General features: G+C 39.3%; 1 pseudogene across 1 annotated transcript; it reads left to right on the forward strand.

The window, feature by feature from the left end:
* Window positions 1-1,228: 1,228 nt before the first annotated feature.
* On the forward strand, window positions 1,229-7,859 carry LOC308440104 (diphthamide biosynthesis protein 3-like; annotated as a pseudogene). Its single transcript has 2 exons — window positions 1,229-1,361; window positions 7,620-7,859. The product of its transcript is annotated as a diphthamide biosynthesis protein 3-like (transcript).
* The last annotated feature ends 675 nt before the right edge of the window (window positions 7,860-8,534 follow it).

Consider the following 8,534-nt stretch of genomic DNA (forward strand, 5'->3'; position numbering starts at 1 on the left):
CCCAGGCTGGCTCATTCTGTACACCACACCATCCCATCATGATGTCACCTTGGTGACTATTGTCACTGAATAGCTCTACATTCCGGAGCTCATGAACTGCTTTCACACTGGGGCTTTATACTCTTTGGTCTCTCTTCAAGTACGGGCAGCACTCACTAACTGGTAAGTCAATACCGTTGGCCTGAAAGGTTATGTTTCTGTCTTTTATTAACTGTGAATTCTCAGTTGTCACCTTCCCCTTCACACTGAAGAAAAAGCACCTCTTCTTTAGTTTTTCTTTCCATGGCCCCAAGATCATCTTGCCCTTTGTTGTTGTTGTTGTTAGAATCATCAGAGCAAGAGTTTACGTGGCATGTTCTTAGGTTTTAGCTACTTTTCTGTATTAGATAGACCATCAGATAGTAGCAACAGCAAAACAAATGAATCCCAGACCCAGCAGTGCATTTGGCATTTGTATTTCACTCCAAACCATGGGGAGAACCTCAAATGGAGAAGTAATCTTGCTCAAAGTGACTTACTAGTTCCTAATGAGCTCTTAATGAGGGTAGTCCTGTTTTGTCTTTTCCAAGAAACTGAAGAAAGCTGGGATGGGGTTAGGGGAAGGACCAGTCTATTTGCTTCCATAGAGACCCTAAGACAGAGCTCAGGAGAAATATTGATTTAAAAGCAGCGGCCTTTCTTACTGCTGAGTGAAACTGAAATCTAAAAGATGAATATTGGTCTCTGAGCCATGCATTTTTCAGTGACACTTCCTTTAAAGAGTGAAGAAATCATTCCAAAGAGTAAACTGAACTTGGGTTTTTCACGCATGTGCATAAGTCAATGTACATCAAATGTCACGCTATTATAGAACAGAGGAGTCTGTCTTATTTTGGGGGGGGGGGATGGAGGGGAGGAGCCGGATAATTTGTGTGAGCAGCTCTTCACCTATCTCTATTCTGATTAATCATCTAAGAGAAGGAAATATATTTATATTCCACAAGGAAAATGAGATGTGAGAGTCCCAGTGCAGGAAATCAGTACAACTGTTTGTGGCAATGGGTACCTAAGTGAGTTACTTCCGTTAAGACTGGGAATGATATCAAACCTTTAAATAATCAAGTACTGACAAAAATATATTCATATAGTTTTAGGCAAAAATGCTTTTAAAAATCTGTACATGTAACTCTCTCTCTCTTTTTTTAAAAAATAAAGTTGAAAAAAACTGGAGTGAACCCTTTTTGTGAAGATGGTTCAGAAACGAACCCTTTTTGTGAAGAAGGTTCAGAAACAGAAGGAGTTTCTGCCTTCCCAAAGCCAAAACAGAAGCACTGAAAATCACGCTGGCAGTGTTGAAAGTGTCCACACTCACATAAAGATCTGTATGTCACCCCAGTTCTGCCAGCCTAAGACCCTAGTACTCCAGGAGCAGCCCATATACCCTGACCAAAGCTCACCCAGAAGAAAGGAGCCTGCACACTATACCATCAGCTAAATGCACCTGACCACTTCAATGAAGTCTTCAATGAAGACAGAAGACAACACACTTGTATTCACTGTGGATGCCAAGGCCAACAAGCATCGGATCGAACTCTATGACACTAATGTGGCCCAAGTCAATACTCAATAAGGCCTGATGAAGAGAAGAAGAAAAAAACAAAACCAAAAACACATGTTCCAATGACTCTGGATGAAGACGCACTGGATGTTGTCCACAAAATTGGAAACATCCAAACTGAGTCTAGCTGCCTAATTCTAAACACACTCGCACACACACACACAAACACACACACACACACACACACAAACACACACACACACACACACACACACACACAAACACACACACAAACACAGGTTTACAACATTTTCATTTGTTTTACTTATGACCCTAACTGTTTTAGTTCATTGGTACGATGGGGATGCAGGAGGAACAAGCCTATTGCTACCCCCATTTCTATTCACTTCCTGCATTGGGACTATCATATCCCATTTTCCTTGTGGAATATGAGTCTATTTCCATCTCTTAGATGAGCGGACAGAAGAGTGATAGGTGAAGCTGGGCTCATACAAATCATCTTTGCAGCCTGCTATTGGTATGCTCACCAGAATGCTGGGGCTATCAGACTACATCACTAAACCCAGAGTCATTTGGTTTCTTTGCAGGCCTCCCAAAGACATTGTCCCATAATCTTTAGACAATGTCAATCATTTAAGATTTAAGAGCTATCTAAAAAGTTTTCCCAAATGGTGGGGATTGTGATGTAGGTATTCACTGTTGCTATAAAACTGTCATTCTAGTTATCAGGATTAGATTGTTTTTAAAGAATAACCACTGGAATTTTGTAAAATTTATGCTACAGAAGGGAAAAAACATTCAAATGAGAGTCTCAAACTGTTCCCAATAGAATGCATCCATGCATGTTGTTGAATAAAATTAGTCCTTGTCTATCCTGTTCTCATGATGCTGGAGAGATGTGGGAATCTGCTCAAGGAGGCCACTGGCTCGTGCAAACCCTTGTATTAACATATCCTTCTACCTGCTCTCCACACAGACTTCTAACTGGTTTTCCATACTCCATTTTTCCCTTTCCCTGATTCCTTCTATGGTGGCAAAAGTGATCTTCCTAAATGACATGAACTGGTTACCTGCTTTCCATACCCCCTACAGGTCCCATTAGGATCCTTATGATCCAGGAGGGATTGATGCTCCTCCCTGAGAGCAGAACATACACTGAGTTCTGGGGATCAGGCTTCTGGTGGGTTTTTGTGCTGTTTTCCTGACTTTGAACTTCCACGAGTTACCCAGCTCTCTTGGGGCCTCCATCTCCTCTCAGAGAGATCCTCTTTTACCTTGACAGAAGGTGGCTCATGTTTGCTCATGTAAAAAGCCCTCTTCTAGCCTTCCTGTCTCAAATCTAGGACATCCTTCCCTGCACTCACTCCCAGGCTGCATTTTTATCATATATTTGGCAAATAATTATTACGCCTCTATATTAGGGATGTTTAATACTTTAGCTTTCCTGAACTACATGGAACAACAAAGGCTTGTCTGGGGGCCTATGTATCAGATCTAAAAGTATCAAACCCAAGGCCCATAGTTTGCAAAAACATTGTACTGTGACATTGTTACCTACAACATTAATGCTAGAGGGCCATAAGGTCAAGTCATTTTTATCATAGAAAATAAATCTCATATTTTAATACATTTTACTTTTCCATGTTGGGCCACATTCATATCTACCATGTGCCCCACATGGCCCTAGAAACAGTTACACTATATTATTAAAGGGAGCCGAAGGTACCCAGTGCAGTCATAAATGAACAGGTGAACTCTGACCTTATAAGATTGCATTCTTCAGTGTTCTCCTAGCTGAGCTGCCATTGTGTTCTGAATCAGCTGACCTATTTCACAACCAAAATCCTTCTGGGTGTAAAAAAAATAATGGTACTATAAATGATTACTGCAGGATTGTCTTAGGGGACGAAAATCAGCACTGTCCTGGCTTTCTGGAACATTTTTTTCTCGTTTTTTTTTTTTTTTTTTCCAAACAGAAAATGTTTTTTATCTATATGTTAGGCTTTCCCCAGAATTGTGTGTGCATAGCATGTATCATCCACAGGAGGCATGGCCAGGAAAAAAAATCTACTCTTATAACAGAAGAATAAATGAGCCACTGTTTATAATTCTATAAGTTTGCATGAATGAACAATAGAATACCTTTACAAGAATCTGCCAGCATTAATAAGAACTATTGTATTGATTAAGCATTAACACTGCAGTTCAAACTAATGTAAAGAAGAGAATAGAATTTGCCTGTAAATTTTAGAGAGTTAAGGTTCACTTTTAGGTAGGGCTAAAATAAAGACTTCAAATATCACAATATATTTATTTCATTCTCTATGTGTGTTTTTCACCTCACTGTCTCCCTCCCTTCTTCCCCTCCTTCCTCCAGAACTTCCTCTGTGCTTGCCCTAGTTCCTAAATAAACTACATCCATGCAAAGGCAAGATAGTCTGCCAGCAACTCAGATGTTCAAGGCTTGCTTGGTTGTCATAATTTATAAACTCAGAGATAGAAAAACAATATGTAAAGTTTCAGATAAAATTTAAAAATGGACTTTTGTTGGCTTGACATTGGCAGCTGGTTTTATCTAGAAAAAAATTACTGAGCCATTATTTAGTGTGTATGCAGTGTTTATTTTCTACAGTACATTCCTTGAGACTCTTGCCTTTTTCTTCATCAGCTTCTCTTGGTAACCTTTCCTGATAGACTGTTACCTCTGAAGCTCAGAGAAATGGGATTCTATTACACGTGTAAGGGAAACGTTTCTAAAAGATGGAATGCTGGGAAGAAAATTTACACTGTATCATCCCAAATCAATTAGATATTCCTCTGATTTTTGATGTTTATTAAATGAGAATTGAGTGAAGCCCCTTGCCATAAACTTTGAAAGAATCACACAGAGTATCAAACTCAAAACTCCCATACATCTTGATCTGTAAGGCTTTTAATCTCGACTGTCTGCTCCATGGACATGAAGAGTGGGGAGAGGGGTTCAGAGTTTGGGATCTGGGGCCACAAAGAGAAGGTCTTTACTTTCAGTTCTGACATTGGTCAGCTGAGAGAGACGGCTCAAGACAAGCATGTTCCTGTCTTCTAGCTCTCTTGTCCATAGATGAGAATTAGCACCAGGTTTCTGAGATAATTAACTGATATCATATCTAAGGAGCACTTGCAAGTCTAAGCACTTGGTCAAAGAACATCTGTTGTCACAGCCAACTCTATGAAGGAGTTCACATAGCACCTGGCAGCTTTAGAGCCTCTTGCTTAATTTACCATACCACTGTCCACTCTCTTGGAATCACTTAATTTTATCTTTGAAGTTATATTTTGTAATCGATGACCAGTGTGACAAGGGAGCAAACACAGGCAAGATAAAAATACTTGCAAATATGTAAGCCCACCTGCCCTGATACATGCTATCACTGAGCATTGCAGACCTCCCTAAAAGTAGAATTCTAGAAGTGTGACTGAATAGTCAGCAAGACCCAGTCAACACAGGTACTGGGTCCTCTTTGAACATCAGAGAAGCTGAAAGCTCAGTGAGACCATGGTTTCCTTTCCAAAGAGGTCTTGCTTCAAACCAAGAAATTGAAAAGTTAGCACAGAGGCCAGGAAAGCCTGACATTCTCTTTCCTATATTTGTTAGTTTCTCACGCTAGCCAGTTTTTCCCATCAGACATGGTTTCATGAAAGAAAAGCAAAAGACCAAGAATTGGTGCCCACCATGTTTTTACCTCCAACCCCTTATCTTTCAGTAAATTAGGCAACAGTGATGCTTAAAACCAAGGATGGTGTCACTGGCTTGTCTCAGCCCTGGAGAGGCAGAGCCAGCAGTCACATTTCATAGACATTTATATACAGAAATGTGTTTATGAATGCACATTCAGCAATGGTCTTCACCCATAAGGGTAACTAGAAAAAGTCACGTCGCCCATTTAGAAATTTAATGTTTTCCTATTGACATTAAAGAGAAAACGTTGAAAGGAAGAACCTATCAAACAAAATAAAAGGCTTTAATTTTAGTAACTTTAAGGCTGTGTTTTTGTTGGCTTTAAATACGGAAACATATTGGCATTTAGTACTGGGCTTTTGAAATTATAGAGACTACCACGGTTAACTACCATTATTATTTATGATTATTATCTTTGTCTGTACTCATTCCTGGTCAAGACAGAAAAATTAAAATCTCTTTTTATATCTCATTCTTTCTCTCTCTTTCTCACCTAGGGGCAGCCAATGGATCACTTTTCTTTCTAAGCCTTGGATGCCTCTATCTCTGGTATTTCTCTCCTTACAGTAGAGACTGTGGGAAGATGGGTATCCTTTTAGAGAGCAGGAGCTTTCTTCCTCTCTCCATAGAAAAGTATGTGATGGCTGTTTCAATAGCCTACCTGGTCATGGGAATGTATCTCACAAGCTTCATGCTTCAGTGATTGACTTACTATCCAGTGTTCAAATGATGGCTTACTGTCTTTGAGCAAAATCTAGGTCTGGAGCCCAATGTGATCTGGCTCCTGATTTTTCTTTCCTCTGTTCCATGATGGGATGCCTGGTGGAGGGAGAATCAAAAACTTCCTGTAATGTTTGGCTTCCATATACCTTGTTGGATCAGTGTGTTCTTGGGGGTTTTGCCCATCATAACACATTCTCCAAGCCCCCCCTCCGGAGAGCTTCCTTACTTCTGTGATGAATACTCTTAAGTACCATCTGAAACACAAAACAACATGATTCTTTTTGAGATAAATATGACCATTGTTTCAAACTCATACTACAGGGGAAAAAAGTGGTAAAAATTACAAGAAATAAAAGCATCAAAACCAAATGGAGCAAGAAGAAGCATAGTCACACAGCCTTAATAAGAATAGCTTCTAACCATGACCTGAGGCAAAACTTATAAACCAATTGTCATTAAACATTAAATTCTACCTATGTGTTATTCACAATTAAAAGGTAGAAGGCTACTGATATACTGACTCACAAAATGATTGTTCTCAGCATATTAAGTTTTTTGACAACTTATTAAAAAAGACACCCCATGAAAACAACTGCAAAGTAAACTTTGGAGAAATATAATAAATTTAAAATTAATTATATTATAAAGTCTTTCTGAAACTATCAAATAAAACACAAAGGAAATTTTCTGAGTTTCATCTACCAATTTGACAAAGATACTTTCTGGCAAATATTTTGAATATGGCCAAATATATATAGAAAATATAAAGAGAATAAAAAAATTGAAAAACCATGTTGATTGGTTAGAATATCGTTCAGCAAATATCCTAAGTACAAATATCCTACATACCCTTGACTTTAGGATACCATCTCTGGCCCTTATGGTTGTTGATACTACTCGGCTTCCTGACTGTAGACTGTAAGCAAGACCATAACTTGCCATAATCAATGGTGCTAAATACTATTTAAGAAATAACAAAACATGAAATATAAGAATTTCCATCCTATATAAACTTCTATTTGATGACAAAAGTCATCGAATAAAATTCGCATGTCAGATTACACAAAGAAGATGAAAGTCAAATGAAACAAACCTTAATTTTGAAGGTAAGTCCAGCAGGGTTTGGCTAAACTCTCATCATGTAGACACAAGTAAACAACTAATTTAATGATAAGGTATAGCAGTGAGTTAACAGTCATGAGTACTGGTTCACTGGAACAAAAGTGAACTCAGACTTGCCGATATAGCTCAGCTTGTATAACATATGACCATGAGGAACTGAATTTGTCCCCCAGCACTGATATTTAAGGCTGGGCACAATTATATATGATTTAAATTTCAGGACTGGCAAAGAAGAGGCAGGAAGGTATGTGAATGTCATTGGCTAGCTATCCCAGTCTTGACAATGTGTCCAAAGTCCCAGTGAGAAGCTCTATATCAAAAATAAAGTAAATGTCTCATAGGAAAAACACATAATGTTGACTTTCACATGCACGTATGCACTTGTACATAAACACACACATACGTTTTAAAACTAAACAGGGGCCACGAAGTCCACGCCTATCCTGCCTGGGCGCAGCTAGGCAGACTGATGCTGTGCCAACTGGGTGACCCTGGCAGTGTTTCCTGACAAGGTCGAGATCGAGGACTTCCAATATGACAGGGACTCAGAGACATATTTCTACCCCCGCCTGTGTGGTGATAACTTCTCCATCACCAAGGAAGATTTGGAAAATGGAAAAGATGTGGCAACGTGTCCTAGCTGCTCACTCATTCTAAAAGTGACTTATGACGAAGATCGGTTCATGTGTGGAGAAACAGCCCCAGCACCTTCAACCAACAAAGTTAGTTAAATGCTGAAGAAGCTCTCAGGAAGCCACATCCTGAACAGCAGGGGCTGAGCCCAGGTGGATGGGTCCAGTGCAGAATGACCAGCCTCCACAGTAGGCAGTTGTCCTGTGGAGGGCTTCATGGGGGTGATCTTCACCATCCGCTTACCTCAGCGTGGCATGTCCACAGCAAGTGAGCCCGAGGCATGTCAGCCCTGGGCTCCATACCTTCCTAGAACTGAAAGGATTTCTAATTGTCCATCTGAACATAAGAAAGAAATTTATAAACTGGTGGGTTTTCCTTAAATTCATTGCATCATTTGACTATCTGGAAATTTGTTCTCTGAAAAATAATATAGTCCACCTCAGTACTGAAATATAAATAAAGTAATGTTTGGTATTGGTAAAATGGAAACAAATATTTGGGTCATGCTAGTAAGGGCAATAAAATATCTGGAAAGGAAAAAGGGAGGAAGGGAAAAAAGAAGAAAATAGAACTTTGAGAAGGTAGATAGTGGAGGAGAATGAAGATGATGGGAAATTGCCTTTTCATTGAACATCCATGAAAATGTAGTCAGAATTAAAATGGAAGAAACCAATGTCAAAATACAATGACCAAGTGAAAGAAGATAAAACAGGAGATGAGTACACATTCCTGTCAGGTGACAACCCTGATGCTAACGAATACAAAAATGTGAACTCAGTT

The sequence above is a fragment of the Micromys minutus genome, assembly GCF_963924665.1.
Source record: "Micromys minutus genome assembly, chromosome: 1".
Taxonomy (NCBI): Eukaryota; Metazoa; Chordata; class Mammalia; order Rodentia; family Muridae; genus Micromys; species Micromys minutus.